The sequence below is a fragment of the Triturus cristatus genome, chromosome 3_1, assembly GCF_964204655.1.
Source record: "Triturus cristatus chromosome 3_1, aTriCri1.1, whole genome shotgun sequence".
In the NCBI taxonomy this organism is placed as follows: domain Eukaryota; kingdom Metazoa; phylum Chordata; class Amphibia; order Caudata; family Salamandridae; genus Triturus; species Triturus cristatus.
Genome location: NC_140583.1, coordinates 447,547,029 through 447,562,897, shown reverse-complemented (window position 1 = coordinate 447,562,897; position 15,869 = coordinate 447,547,029). Strand labels below are relative to the sequence as shown.

At 48.5% G+C, this 15,869-nt stretch overlaps 1 protein-coding gene across 4 annotated transcripts in view; it reads right to left on the bottom strand.

Annotated features, from left to right (window-relative positions):
• LOC146860386 (transient receptor potential cation channel subfamily M member 7-like) overlaps positions 1-15,869 on the bottom strand; it is a 1,286,036-nt gene that overhangs the window by 600,470 nt on the left and 669,697 nt on the right. The window lies entirely within an intron of this gene.

The window sequence follows — 15,869 nt, the reverse complement described above, 5'->3', positions numbered from 1 at the left end:
TGTGCATATCTAAATACGAGCACCTAGGAGATAAAGATCATACAAACAGATGGGCAGAAAATGAAGGGATTTCCCCTAGATTTAATCAGAATTGTGATGGTTATGTGCCAGAATGTACAAGCCAGACAAATCCCATAGGAGGTGAAATGCCGGTTGAGGAAAGGAAAATTACCGGAGCAGATGAAGTGCATTGGGTTTCTGCCAATAGATAAAGGGAGCACATATCCAGCAGTGAGTGGAAAAAATAGTCAGGAAGGAGACTGACCCAGCCCTTCTTGCTGTGCAGGGAAAAGGTGAGTTTCATTCCAATACCAAGGATTCAGAGGCTAAAGCGTGGATAGAATTCTCAGACAATTCCCCAAACAGCGGAGAGCTATGCAGACAGGAATAAAAATATTGTACTTTCAAGATAGGGACAGGAAAAAACGTGTGCTTTTTGAAAAATGTTTTTTGCAAGAAAAGTGATGCTTGTTTCTTTTTTCAGATCATCGTACTGCGGCGCCTTGGTGTGCGTGGTGCCCAGTCCCCGTATGAGTGGGATTCCCCCACTTTCCTTCCCCCTCCCCCTTAACCCCCCTCAAGCCTGGAGTGTTCACCGGACAGTGGAAGCTGAAGACCTGTGGCTGACTGGACCGGATGGGGTCCTCCTTTGCTGAACGGACCGGATGGGGTCCTCCTTTGAGCTGATGTGTTGGAGATGGAGATGACGTGACAACCGAGAAGGCTGTGTGCCTTTCACACAGACAGACTGCTTCGTTTTCAAGTGAATAGTGAGCAGAAGAATATGCTGCAATTGAAATTGTTTTATTGACATGAGATGAAAACATAATGCATGAGGGCTGTGTGTCTTTCACACAGATGAACTGTTGGTTTGAACACAAAAGAGGGTGAACAAATGAGACGATGTGCTGCAATTTGAGCAGATATTTTCTGAGCTAGAGACTCAACAGAGAAAAACCTGTTGATGTTGCTTTTATTTTTCAGCGCGCAATTCATATGAATTTGGCTGCCTTAGCAGTAGAAGTTCCAGTTTAACCATTAGAGACATTAGGAGCGTTCAAAAGCTTGATTCATTTATTTTGTGTATCCATTGAACAAGTATCCAGATATGTATGTATGAGTTATTTTTGTGCTTTTCAGTTTAGCACCAAAGTTATTGCTTTTACATGTATTTGGGAAATGCAGTCTTCTTTTAATTATGACGTAGTTTTAGATGGTTTTGCTTTCAATTAAGAAATGACATAGTTGTGCCTTTGGTTGAGAAATTTTGTTTTTGATATATGTGAATGGTGATAGTCGGAGATCATGGGGTGGAATGTAGTGAAAGTCACTTTTGTAGTCTGGCACCCTATGATAACCTCCAACTACCACCATTTTAACTGACTTTAGGGTGGTATTTTACCCTAGCCTTAATGTAGGATGGTCCTGCATACGCCTGCTTCTCTCCTGTTCTATAATCTTGCTGTCTTTCAGTGGGAGCTGTTACGGAGTGGAACAGTCTTGCCAAGAGCAGAGCGTGTGGGATGTGCATTTGAAGGCGTGCAGGTGGGCAGGAATGTGTATTGTATTGTGCATTGGTGAGAATTAGGAGTTCTTACTATTGGCTTTGACATGGTTTAATGTCATTCTATTTTCTGACTTTACCTTGCTTTACTGCAGTGCTTAGCTTTGACATGCTTTCATGTCATCTTGCTTTTCAATTCCATCTTGCTATGGGCCTTTCTGTGTGCATTGCCTAACTAACTCCATTTTCATGACTGAAGCTATTTTCTGTGCTTGCACGTAGCTGCAAAGTGGGGAGGGCATGTTCTGCTCTTCCTCCTGTTTTTCACACTTTACTGACTAGAGAAAACCGGTTCTTATCAGAGGAATGTACATGGTCCGTCTCAAAGCCATAGCAAAGGCCTGATCAATCGATGCCGTGGCCTTGGAGCAGACTGGTACAGGCTCTCATGAGAACGAGGAGGCGAGGCTTGCTAGAAGCTTCGTTCTGTTTGGATTTGTATTAAAAAGGGGAGCCTCCACTGGTCTGGCGGGAGTTTGGGAGTTTGGATTCCGAGCGAGGGCAGACGTGTCTATCTCGGATTGAACCCTGATTGCTGAGCTCTGATCCCCAGCTGTGTGAAGACTTCGAAGACTTCCCCTGGCCAGAAGTGGGCAGTGTATGCATCAGGTGATGTATTGAGTTTTGTGGTTTTTGCCATTGTGATGTGAGCCAGTAACTGTGATCATTTGAGGTGTTTTCTTTGTGGTGTGTGAGGTGCACATCCAGAGTGATTCTCTACTCTAGATATATATATATATATTTTTTTTCTGATCTCTTGCAGGACGTCCAATGCATCTTATATCAGTTATTAATCAGTATTATAGTTTGCTCAGTTATTGATTCATGCCTTTATATAATAAGTTTGCTACATATATTTGAATCTTATGCATTTGGTATCTGAGATAGCCTTTGTTTAGAGCAGTGTTTCCCAAACTGTGGTCCGCGGACCCCCAGGGGTCCATGACACAATCCCAGGGGGTCCTCAAGCAGTAATTTAAAAGCACAATAACGTTCCTTGTAGAATTAGCAGTTTTCCAGCAACAATAAAAGTGTCAGTGATTAATGTACCTGCTGGAGAGAGATGAGAGTTTTGTCAAGTGGCAGCTTTGACTTAACTAAAGTAGCACAGAGGGTTAATATGCCTACTGCAAAGAACGTGTACCGTGCATTTAAAAAAAAAAAAAGTTTTGTAGGTGCATAGGTTAGTGGGTTACTGCTTTTGTCACAGAGATTCTTTTGTTACTGTGCAGTTCATAAGTGACAATCGTAATCTTGCACAGTGACCTATAAACTGTCATCAAAGAGCTGTTGCAAACTTCATGGTACAAGTTAGAAACATATGTTTTTCCAAGTCTTTCATTATCCTGATGGTGCTAAAAAGGTATATTTGGGTGGAAATACATTTTTATTGTTAAAGTCAATGCTAAGCCCTGTGTTATGTTCTGAATCCTGAGTTTGTGCTTCTCTAGACCAAGCACTCTTTAAAAATGCCTACCAGTATGAATGACGTGAATCCTACACCTTGTCGCATTTGCCTTATGTAACATTTTCTATACACTGATTTACACGTATGATTCATTGTCTCTATGGGGCAGATTTACCAGGAGAGTGACTCAGTGTGTGCTGCAAGCCATTTGGCTGTGCCACACTGAGTCCCTTTCAAAACACAGGGATGCAACATATATACAATACGTCGCATCTCTGTGCTTCCCCCTGCGCTGGCGCACAAACTGCTGCCATGCGCCTGCACAGGCACATTTGCACCATGGTGCAAAGATGCCTGCGTCATGGGGAGATTGTTTATAAGCAGGAAGGGTTCCCTTCCGGCACATAAACAATCAGAAATTGCGTTTTTCAACTTCTAAGTGTGCTGCATTAGCACACATAGAACTTGCAAACAGTCATTGTTTTTCTGATTGTATATGTGGAGGAAGGGACACCTTCCTGTACATTAACAATCACCAGAGGTGATATCCTCTTTCTATGCGTGCTGCAGAATGCAACATGCATAGAAAGAGGAAAAAAACAAGGAGAAATTAATACATTTCTCCTCGTTGTGCCTCCCTACGCCTCCCCTGGGGAGGCATAGCATTCAGACACATTTCCAGATTTACAATTTCTAGTAAATCTGGAAATGTCTGGTTTCATGGGTGTTGCGTGGGAACACCCACAGCAACACCCATGGAACGCCCTTTTCACGCAAAGTGCTGTGTGCAAATGGGCCATATTTACAAGACCAGGAAAAGTCATGCAGGATGGCTTTTCCTGCCTTGGAAATATGGGGCAATAAATTGCGCCACTGGTGCGTCACTTTTTGTGACGCACCCATGGCGCAAGGGGCTTGTAAATCTGCCCCTATATGTGTGTGATGTAAAGTGCTCTGACATCCTTCAATGGTTTGAGAGATGCTATAAAACAAATAAAATACATGTGACAGAGGGGCTATGGAGAGATGAGAGGCACTGTTGGAGGGTGACAATAAGGGAATCATTGAAGAAGCCCAACAAAGATTGTCGTATCCTGGTGCATAGTAAGGTCATCATTTACTATTCTTTAAAAGCTGATACAATTCAATTTATAATTATAAATTTGTTTTAGAATGCACCATTGTTTCCTAAATTTTTTGGGGGGAGAGCCTCCCAAAGCCCCCTTTGTAGTGGTCAGGCTCACTCACTGCACTTGGCGTGCACTGTATGGGGACTGGTCTGAAAACATTTGCCAGGGCTGCTTTGGGTTTCCAATCTGACCCTGGCAGGAGCCTTGTACTGCGAAATAAAACCAACCAACTAAAAGTTAGTCACGGAGATGCAGCACTAACCTTCCTGTTTTTTGCAAATTCTTTCAATATAAAATACTAAAATCCTTAGTAATTCGAGTATTTGTTTTGTGTGCACACGTGTATTTATTGTTTTCGAATTACTGTTTTAATGTTTGAAATTTAAATCATACAAATTGCCTGGGGGTCCCCGGCTTCCAGTGGGGACTCAATGGGGGTCCCCAGAAGTCAAAAGTTTGGGAACCACTGGTTTAGAGAGTATTATGTAATAAACCCCAAGCCGTATTCTAAAAGTGATAGTCTTTGCATTTTGTTAAATAAAACCCCTTTTCAAAAGGTGCTGTTTGTTTTGTGTTGAAGTCTTGCTGTGCAAGGGCGGTAACACATGCTCAAAAGTGTATATTATTCAACGGTGCAGTGGTATATTTGCCTCCCAGGTGGGAGTGCAGGGATTGGGTGTGGCTTATTGGTGAGAAGCCACATTCAAAACAGATAGTGCACATGGGCATCGACTCCATTGTTGGATTGTTTTCCCGCGAGAGAGTGAGAGTGTAGTACAGAGATGTCCATGTGTATGTAATGTAAATAATAAGAACTGCAACAACCATAGGTGTCCGTGGAGGAGGGAGGGCGCATGTGAATCCACAGCTCTACATGCCAAGAACAGATGCTTGCAGGGTAAGTAACAATCCGTTCGAAGAATGTGTGCTGTAGATGCACAAGCTTTGCATAGATTGTATAGCAATATTCTCCCAAAGCGGTGGCTAACCAGTGGGTGTTACAGTTGTATGAAAAAGTGTTTTTAGCAGTGCTTGTCCTACATTAGCTTGATGATGTGCCAATACAGCAACACAATGATTGGTAAATGTGTTTGGTGTAGACCATGTAGCTGCTTTACATATGTCAGCTAGAGGAATGTTACCTAAAAAGGCCATAGATGCTCCTATTTAGTAGAGTAGAATGTGCTCTAGGAGGTATAGTTAAAGTTCTTTTGGCTTTAACATAACAAGTTTGAAAACATTTTACAATCCATCTAGAAATACTAGATTTAGGGATCGATTTTTCTTTATGAGGGGGAGCAAAGGCAACAAAAAGTTGTTTTGTTTTGCGAAAATCTTTTGTTTTATCAATATAATGCTCTTTTGACATCTAATGTATGTCGCACTCTCTCGGCTACCGAATCAGGATGAGGGAAGAAAACAGGTAACTCAACTGATTGGTTAGTATGAAAAGCAGAGACTACGTTTAGAAAGAACTTTGGGTTAGTTTGAAGAACCACTCTGTCCTCATGGAGTTGGAAGAAGGGTTCTTCCTAGGTTAGTTAATCAAAACGTGATGGTATGCACACCATTTCTCTCACAATTGTTCATTTTCTCTGTTCATCAAGGAATGCGTGCTCACTGGACGTGTGCCTTGCCACCAGGGACTAGGTAATCAAACATGCTGTGTGGAGCGAAGTAACACCCCAAACTCAGTTGCACAGCCAAAGTAGATTTACGGTAATACTCCAAAAGAATCTCTCTTATTGATGTGTTTCCTCCACTTTTAATCCCATTTCTGGCTCTTCCTTATTAAAACCACATGTAGGGTATCATGCTCTTTCAAATAATAAGGAAGAGCGAGAAATGGGATTAAAAGTGGAGGAAACACATCAATAAGAGATTCTTTTGGAGTATTACCGTAAATCTGCTTTGGCTGTGCAACTGAGTTTGGGGTGTTACTTCTTCTAAGGTTAGTGCCTGAAGCTCACAGACACCTCTTAGTGAACTAATAGCAATCAAGAAAGCAACCTTCCAAGAAAGAAATTGCCGTGGGCAATTGTGCAATGGTTCAAAAGTTGGACCCATAAGTCTTATTAGAATATTATGGTTCCGTGTAGGTGGAACCTTCGGTAATATAACTTTAATGACTGGTACTTTGAATTAAGATAAGTGTTGTCCATTTTGAAAATATGCAGCTCCGCTGCAAGGTGTAGGCCTGCACTTTATAGATGCAATAGATAAACTATTTGTTTTATAGAAGCATCTAATGGGTCAATGGTTTGGTTATTACAATATATCACAACCCTTTCCATTTTGCTGCTTTGCATGCTCTAGTGGTAGGCTTTCCTGCTTCTTTAAGAATTGTCATGCAATCTGGTGATAAATGTAGGTATCCAAGCTGACTTCAGGAGGCACCATGCAAGGTTGAGCTCCTTGGGGTTTGAATGTCTGATTTCTCCACGATTTTGAGTAAGAAGGTTTGAGGTGAGGTAAAGCTTCTGATGTGGAGCTACTGGTAGTACTAGAAATGTGGTGAACCACAGCTGACTAGCCCGTGTGGGAGCCACTACAATAAGGATGAGGGATGTTGGAGGAGGAGCCTAGCGCGCATCCAAGATGGTCGCGTGAGCACAGGGCTCCCCGGACCCTTTCTGCTCCTCGGAATATATCCTGATACTATCCTGATTTGGTTTATGGAATCTGGGAGATGAAGACCAGCTGATCTTATATCTCTTTTTAAAACTCTAATCGGACCTGGGAATCCTGAGTTGTCGTCGTCGGAACTTTTGGGACCCACCCGACGGAGGTGGCCGGGGTGAAGGTGACCCGTGGGGCCGGGCTGCAATTGAACAACAGCGGCCTCAGCGCGGTGCCAGTTGCCGATTCAGCACTTTCGGTTTCGGTTTTGGCCTTCAGGAGATCAGCTGGCGTGCGTGCTCAAGGTGGCGAGGTGCCTCCTGGGCCTCTGCCCGAGGCTTGCTTCCCTCTGCTACTGGTGGGCCTAACGCCTCCGACCCCTACACCGACAGTTTGTGGTCCTTTTGCTGGCGCCCGCACACCTCTTGATCGGAGGTCCCATTGAGAGACTGCGCTCACATGGCGGGCAAAGGGGGTCCGGAGGGGCGCAAGACCAAGGCTTCTCTGCGCGGGGGGCCGGTCCAGAGCAACAACATGGACCGCTACACCCAGGGCAGGGGGTCCCCTGGCGCTGCTGGCCTCTCCCCGGATGCTGCAGGGGGAGGCACGACCGTCTCTGCGGAACCTTCCCTGCAGGACATTATGGGCGCCATCGAGGGCATCAGGGAAACCATCGCGACGCAATATGAGGCCCTGGCCCGTAAGATCGACACTGTCGCGATCGATGTCACCCTGATTCGGGCCGACCTCTCCAAAACTAACGAGAGGGTCCAGGCCCTTGATACACGGACCTCCACCCTGGGTGCGGAGGTGTCGGATCTGCGGGCCGCGCTTGGGGACATTAGAGTGGTCAACGACCATATGGCCCGGCGGCTTGAGGACTTCGAGGGACGGGCCCGACGCAACAACATCCGCATCATTGGTGTACCGGAGTCCTCCGACAGCCGCCCGGTGGACCTCGTGGTCGAGGAACTTATCATGCAACAGTTGTCCCCGGCTGGCCTAAGCAAATTCTTCGCCGTGGAGCGGGCCCATCGAGTGCCGGGCGGCCGGCCGCGGCCGGGGGCCCCCCCGAGGCCTATCGTGGCTAAACTGTTCCACTACAGGGACCGCGACGCTATTCTGCAGGCTTCACGGACCCGTGGCCCGGTCCGCTACGAGAACTCGACCATCAATTTTTATCCGGACTTCACGCAACTGGTCCAGAAACAGCGGATGGGATTCCAAGGGGTGAAGCGCCGTCTCCGCGAGCTGGGCCTGAAGTATTCGATGATCTACCCGGCGAAACTACGAGTGGAGCATGGAGAGCGGACAGCCTTTTTTGACTCTCCTGTGGCCGCAAGTGACTGGCTGGACTCGCTGCCGGACGGGGGTGGCCGGCCCGGGCCCTCTGGGGGCACCGCAGGTGACGGGTCCCCTTAGACTGACATTTGGTCCTTGCTTTTGCGGTTTTGCACTGTACAGTTGGGTCTTACTCTTTTGCATACTGTGTCTTACCAGGACCCGTGTGGGGTGTGGGCGGGTTCGGGTCCCTTTCCTCCTCCGGGGTCTTTTTGTAGAATGGGGTTAGTGGGGCGACAGGCACACTGCAAGTTGGGGGGGGTCTTTGGCCGCAAGGGGTGCAGGGTGGGGGGAGTTGGACTTGGGGTGGGGTTGGGGGGGAAGAGGGGTTGTTTTGTTGTGTGTTTTTTGTTTACAGGGCGAGGTATTGATTTTTGTCCATATTTGGGAACTGTGCGGCGGGCTGGGGGCCTCTTGATCTATTGGAGGGGATGGGGGGAGACGGGTTGAGGCTTATGTCATGGAACGTCAATGGGTTGGGGGACCGTATTAAGCGGGGTGTTGTACTGCAATATTTGCGTCGTTTGACTCCTGATGTGGTGTTTCTCCAGGAGACGCATTTGGTCGGCAATGTCTGCCATGCGATGAACAGGGGGGGATACCGCCTCGTAGCCCATTCTGGTTTCACAACTGGCTCCAGGGGGGTGGGCATTCTCCTGCGAACCTCCCTTCCGGTGGAGATCACGAGGATAGTCTCGGATGACAGAGGGCGCTATGTGTGTTTGATTGGGAGGTGGGAGGGGCAGCCCCTTACCCTGGTTTCAGTCTACGTCCCCCCGGGCCTCCAGAACTCCACCTTTATTGACTTGGGTCGAATGCTGCTTGACCTTCCGGACGGCCTTCTGCTCATGGGCGGGGACTTTAATTCTGTGGTTTCGGGTGAACTGGATCGTCACCCACCAAGGACCCTCCCCGCTGCCCAGTCATGGCTGGGTGGGATGTTGGAGACCTTCGGCTTGGTGGATAGTTGGAGACTAATGCATCCGACCCAGTGTCAGTTCACCTTTCATTCGGGGGCGCATGGGAGTCTCTCCAGGTTAGACTACTTCCTTATGCCCGCGGCGCAGACTGGTAGGATTCGAGAGGTCAGACACCTGGCGCGTGGTATCTCCGACCATTCTCCGCTGTGGCTTCTCTTTGACACCGGGTCGCGGTCCGCAGGGCGGATAGCGCCCATTAACCCTTGGTACTTGCGGGACCCTGTGACTCGTGACAGCCTGGTTAAGGCCATGGACCAATACTTCAGTGAAAACGAGGGGTCGGTGTCGTCTGCGTTGTCCCTTTGGGAAGCCTTTAAAACTGTGATACGCGGACACGCCCTCGCCCAAATAGTGGTGGCCAAGAAGGTTAGGAGCGAGGCGGTGGTGAAGCTGGAGACTGACATCTCGGGGCTGGAGTCGGCCTTGGAGGCGAATGTTACTCCGGACGGGCTACATGCCCTTAGCCTGAAACAGTTCGAATATAGGTCCCTGGTCACTGACGCGGCCAAAACTATGTATAGGGAGCAGCAGGGCCGATTGTATGACGCGGGGGACAAGGCGGGAAAGTTGATTGCGTGGCTGGACAAAAAGGAGAGAGTGAATCGTGTGGTCCCCGAGTTGCGTGCTGCGGATGGTGTGTGTGTGACTGAGCCGGATGAGATTGTGGAATGTTTCGCTGACCACCTCCGGGCGGTGTACTCCCCGGTGACTGACAGGGATGAGGATGACTCTCGCCTCCTACTGAGAGATATTGCTCTGCCCGGCCTGTCCGTGGAGGACCGAGAGCGGCTGGACGCCCCCTTGTCGTCGGATGAAATAGCGACCGCGATTCGTTCCCTTCGCTCGGGCAAGGCTATGGGTCCTAACGGTCTGCCCATTGAACTATACAAATTGCGTCCTGATAAGCTTGCGCCCTTCCTCAGCCGCATGTTTCGCGACTCTCTTGCGGCGGGTTCCCTTCCGGCCGACCGGCGCTTGGCCACTATAGTCGTTATCCCCAAGGAGGGCAAGCCGCGAGACCGCTGTACTTCTTACCGGCCTATTTCACTGCTCAATGCGGAGCCTAAAATCCTGGCGAAAGTCCTGGCCAATCGATTGTTGAGTGTCGTGTGCGACCTTATACATCCGGACCAATGCGGCTTTATCCCGCACCGCAACACCGCTCTTAACTTGCGGCGTCTTCACGGTGCCCTTGCCAGGGCGGAGTTCCTCTCCGAACCGGCCGTGCTGGTTTCTTTGGATGCCACGATGGCCTTTGACACTATTGAGTGGCCATTCCTCTGGGCCGTCTTGGATAAATTCGGCTTTGGAGAGGGATTTATTGGCTGGGTGAGGCTCCTTTACACGGGACCCATGGCTCAAGTGGTGGTGAATGGGCGGGTCTCTCGGCCCTTTGCCCTTGGCAGGGGCACGAGGCAGGGGTGCCCGTTGTCCCCGTTGCTTTTTGCTCTCGCCCTGGAGCCACTCGCTGCCTGGCTCCGTTGGGAGCCCTCGCTTAGAGGGATCCGGTGGGGCCCGGGCTTTGAAGATCGGGTCTCGCTGTATGCGGACGACATTCTCCTGTATCTCACCTCACCACGGCAGTCGCTCAACGTCCTCTTTGACGTTCTGACCTCCTTTGGGAACAATTCGGGTCTCACGATCAATTGGTCTAAATCCTGCGTTTATCCCATCTCTGGTGGTCCTCCTCTCCTGCCGCCTCGGCTCCCGATTCAAATATCTCTGAGCGGCTTTAAGTACCTGGGGATATACGTTTCGCTGGACCCGGCGGCTCGCTATGAGCAGAATCTCCTGCGTCCACTTCGGCGACTGCGGGAGGACACGGCCCGGTGGTGCAGGCTGCCCCTGTCCCCGCTGGGTCGGGCCGCGCTGTTCAAAATGATGTCCCTTCCCAGGTTCCTCTATGCACTCCAGAACTCCTTCGACGTTATCCCAGTGGCCTACTTTCGGGAGGTGGAGAGCCTGCAGGGGAGACTGGTGTGGGACGGGCGGGCGCGTATTGCTCTTGCCAAGCTCACTCTCCCCTGGTATGACGGGGGCATCGCGCTTCCTGACATTCGCAGGTACTATTGGGCCTCGCAGCTATCTGCCATTAACCACGCCACGTATGCGCCCGGCTTGAATCCGGCGTATGAGATGGACAAGTTCCTGCTTCCCGGCGGGAACTACAACAGGGCACTTTATTCCCGCCTGGCTGGCCGGACCCTTACGGGTCCTACTAAGATAGCTGTGCGGACCTGGAGGGCTGCCACTGCGGCCATGGGCTGGAGTGAGCGATTAACATGTGCTACTCCCTTGTTTGCCTCCGACCGCCTGGGCAGCTTGTGGACCACGAAGGGGTTTGACCAGTGGGACACGATTGGTATCAGCAAAGTGGGAGACCTGTGGCACAAGGGCGCGGTCAAGACTTTCGCGGTGCTCCAGGCAGAATACGAGCTGACCGACAGGGAGTTCTTCCGCTACGCCCAGGTTCGACACGCCCTGCTCTCGGTCTTCGGGGAGGGGACCAAGATCCCTGTTTCCTCGCCCCTCGAGGACCGCATACTTGACGGACATGTCCCTGATAGTACCATTTCTTTAATTTATAAAAAATTAATTAATCACCGGGCGGACCTTTTTGTGCGCCTTCGGGAGGCTTGGACTGGGGATGGGGTGGAATTGGACGACGAAGATTGGCAGTCTGCACTGTCGTCCCCCAAGGAGGTTGCCATTCCGGCTCGTCTCCGGTTGGTACAGCTCAAGATTCTCCACCGGGTGTATGTGACGGGTCCGCGCTTGGTCTCGATGGGATTTTCCGACGACGGGCTCTGTAAGCGAGGCTGTGGGCTCAGCGCCACCTTTCTTCATATCCTTTGGGAGTGCCGCGAGGTGGCGGACTACTGGCGCCGGGTCCACACGGTTATGGGACAGGTTACTGGGGTTGTGCTGCTGCCGGAGGTGCGTCGCTGTGTCCTGAATGTGTGGGAGCCCAATGACTACAGCGCGGCTCAGACTCGGTGGGCGGCCCTAGGGAACATGATTGCCAAGAGGGACATAGCGCAACTTTGGGGCGCTCAACGGCCGCCCACCGTGTCAGTATGGAAGGAGAATATGGACTGGTGTATGTTTAGGGAGAAGACAGTGTATGTGGCCCGTGGCAAGCCGGGGGCATGGGGTAGCATTTGGGGGCAATGGAACGCGTATCGCGGAGGCATCTGTACGCCCCCCCTGGTAGACACTGATATCGCCATGTCCCCCTGACCCTTGATGGCTCCTGGCGCCTTTTGGAACAACTACATATGGACGTTCATCTCCCTTGACCCCCTCCCCCCCCCCCCTCAATCCCCGGCCTCCCGGTACTCCTCTCTTTAGCGGATTGCTCAATTGTCCTGACGGGAGTTTCCCGGGGGGAGCCTGATCCGCACTGGTTTCCCTCATAACTCGCCTTTTGTTTTTTTATTGTTTTTCCTTTTGTTTTTGTGATTGTTGGACTTACGCTTCCTGTTCCTCGAGAACTATCTGGAGCCACTGCGGGGCAGCGCCCTGGGAACTAATTGTAGCCTTGATATGTGTAGATTTCCTTCTGTACCTAGCGGCCGGCCCGGGGGGTTGTAGGCCCGTACTTGTAACCGAATTATTGTTCAATAAAAACTTTTTCAAAAAAAAAAAAAACAAAAAAAAAAGGATGAGGGATGTTTGTCTGACCCTCCGAACCAGAAATGGAAGAGGGAGAGGCAGAAAGGTGTAAGCAAATATCCCTGACCAATTGACCCATAGTGCATTGCCTTTGGATGCAGGGTGTGGGAATCTGGAGGCAAAGTTTGGGCATTTTGAGTTCTATGCTGCTGCGAAGGGATCTATTTGTGGAAACCCCCATTTGTGGAGGTATGGGAGGAGAACTTGTGGGTGGAAGTTCCCACTAGTGGACTTGTTGCCGCATCCTGCTGAGATCGGCAAATTCGTTGTCCGTCCCTGGAATGTGTTCTGCTAGTAGTTGGATTCTCTGATGTATTGCCCAACGCCAAATGATCCCCGAGAGGCGTGATGACTGTAGAGCGTGCCCCCCCTTTTTTTACATTCTACATAGCTGTCATATTGTCCATACGGATTACGACAACTTTCCCTATCGGGTGGGGTAGAAATGCTCTTAGCGCTAGATGAACAGCTAGAAGCTCTAGGTAGTTGATGTGGAGACTCTTGTGTTTGGTGTCAAAGAGAGACTCTTGTGTTTGGTGTCAAAGAGACTCTGCACTTTTAAATGTTTTGGCTGGACGCCCCATCCTGTGAGGGACGAGTCTGCTGTGAGCACGACCTGTGGAGCAGGGTCGATAAAAAGGCCTTCTTTTGATACATTTTGGGTGTTCCGCCCCTGCAGAGAGCGATGGGTGCGGCTGTCTACGACACTAGATCTTTTAGTTGACCCTGTGATTGATTCTATTGATGTGCTAAGCATTCCTGTACAAGATGCATGTTTAATCTTGCATGAGGTACTATGGCAATGCATGATGCCATCATCCCTAAAAGATGCATGAACGTTATCACTGTTGGATAATGGTTGCTTTGGAATTGTAGTAGCAGTGTTTGAAAATTGTGAATTCTGGCTGATTTGGGATAAGCTAAACCTGTTGTATGTATATATTTAGAGGCCTGCAATCTAATATTGGGCATGGAGAACCGTCCTTTTTTGGGATTAGGAAGTAAAGTGAGTAAACCCCTGACCCTTGGTGTTGTATTGGAACTGGTTCTATAGCTCCTTTTGTTAGAAGAGCTTGTATTTATTGTTTGAACAGTTGGTGCTCTAGAGAGCTTGTAAATGCCCGGTGGAATATAGGGAGGACTGTTGGTGAGCTCCAGGCAATAACCATGTGGGATAATGTCCAAAACCCATTTGTCTGATGGTACTGACTGCCAAATGGCAAGATATTGATGAAGTTGTCCCCCGACAGGTGTATGATGATCGGGGGGAGGGGAATGGTTATGAAGTCACTGTTTGTTGGGAGATGAAGAGGTACGTGTTGAGCTACCTCTGCCTTTGAAATTGTTCCCTCTGTAACCACCCTTGTAAAATCTTCTAGAGATTGATTTTGTGGTTTATAGGCAGATGTGTTGGCATCTGTGTAGGTACTTTAAGCCGCCCGCATAAAATGAGCTGAGAAAGGAGCCTCAGTTAGAAAAATCTATGGGGGCACTACAGTCACTCTCTGTTGGTGTCTTTCTTCATTTTTTCAAGTGATTTGAGAACTATGGCGGTTATAAAATCTCCTTGCTGTAGCAATATGGGAATGTTCAGGATGCATCTGTTGAGTGGCCTGAAGTCTAGAATAGGCCTTAAAGTCCCATCCTTTTTGGGAATGATTTAGTATAGAGAGTATTTCCCGAGCCCCTGGTGTTTTGGGGCAAGTTCTATAGCTCCTTTTTGAAGCAGAGCTTGGATCTCCTTTTGGAGGAGTGTAAGGTGTTCTGGTGACATGCTGTGTTTGTGGTGGTATTGTGTGTGGGGTAGCTGTAAGATCTAGGCAGTACCCATCCATGATGATGTAAAGGACCCACTGATCTGTTGTACCTTTTAACATTGGCTAAGCTGTTGTTTGTGTGTAACAGTACATAAATGAACAATAAAATAATTTGACGATGACGAGGATAGTGTTTTTCAAAACAACAACTCTAACGGTGATCTTACTCTATGTGTAATTTGTTTGTGTATGCCATGCATGCAGTTCTTGACCAACAAAGATCCAAGGTTTATGCGGGTGAGTTAGTTTTCTAACTCTTCAAAGCACAATCACCCAAAAGTCTGTCAAAACGTAATAAGGACCCATGCTCCCTTATTAATAGGTGTATCAATCTATACGACACAGGTGGGACAATAGCTCATACACTTAATACATGTGTGATGCAAAGTGCCCATACAACCTACGCTGGTATGAGTGGCGCTATATAAATAATGAAATGCATCTGAAAGAGAGTGGTTATAGAGCATTGAGGGGCACTGTTGAAAGGTGGTGGTGATGGAAATCTGTCCTGGAGGTTGTCATCACCTCCACCATGGATGGGGGAGGAGTGGGCCAGCCCTGACTTAGAAGGTCATGCAAATCACAATGTATTCTCCCCTTTTAGTGCAGTTCATTTAGTATAATGAAAGAGGGAACATTTATCAATGCACCGATAGCGTTTACATGGGTCACTTCCCATGTCATTTCTCATGTCAATTTGTGAAGCAATCTGTACCCATGCCAGAGTACGTGCCAGACAAATAGTTCAATAGAAGGAGCTAACATGACTGTCAGCCAAGAGGGGCAAGGGGACCATCCTTGCCCCCTTCCTAGATGTGCCTTAGTGGTGGGAGAAAGGGGCGTAAATTATGGGCCACTTAAAGGCTGGCCATCAACCTGCGTTCTTCTGGGAATGGTGGTTAACCCTGCTATTACTCACAGCTGCTTTGCATATATTTTGTCATGGAATATGCGCTGGCCAGATGCTGATTAACTTGTTTGCAGCTGGAACACTGCGAGTGAATCTTATTGGCTCATTTTGACAACACAGGTAGTTTTAAATGGTGCCTCAAATCTTCGAAATTATAAGTTTTGCACCACCCATACAGTTATTTAACATGTGCGACACACCCATGTCTAAGGTTTGCTAAAAAAAAAAGGGCATCCCTGTAATAAGTCCTTAAGTAAAAATTAAACATTTATTTATGTATAGAGTTTTATATAGTACGAACAAGACCCTTTCAAGATGAACGCCTAGAATAAGCGGGGCTAATTAACATGGACTCATTAATTACCCCTCTAAGGCCCTTACATAAACTCCAAACAAAATCAACATTTAAGGTAAAACAAAATATT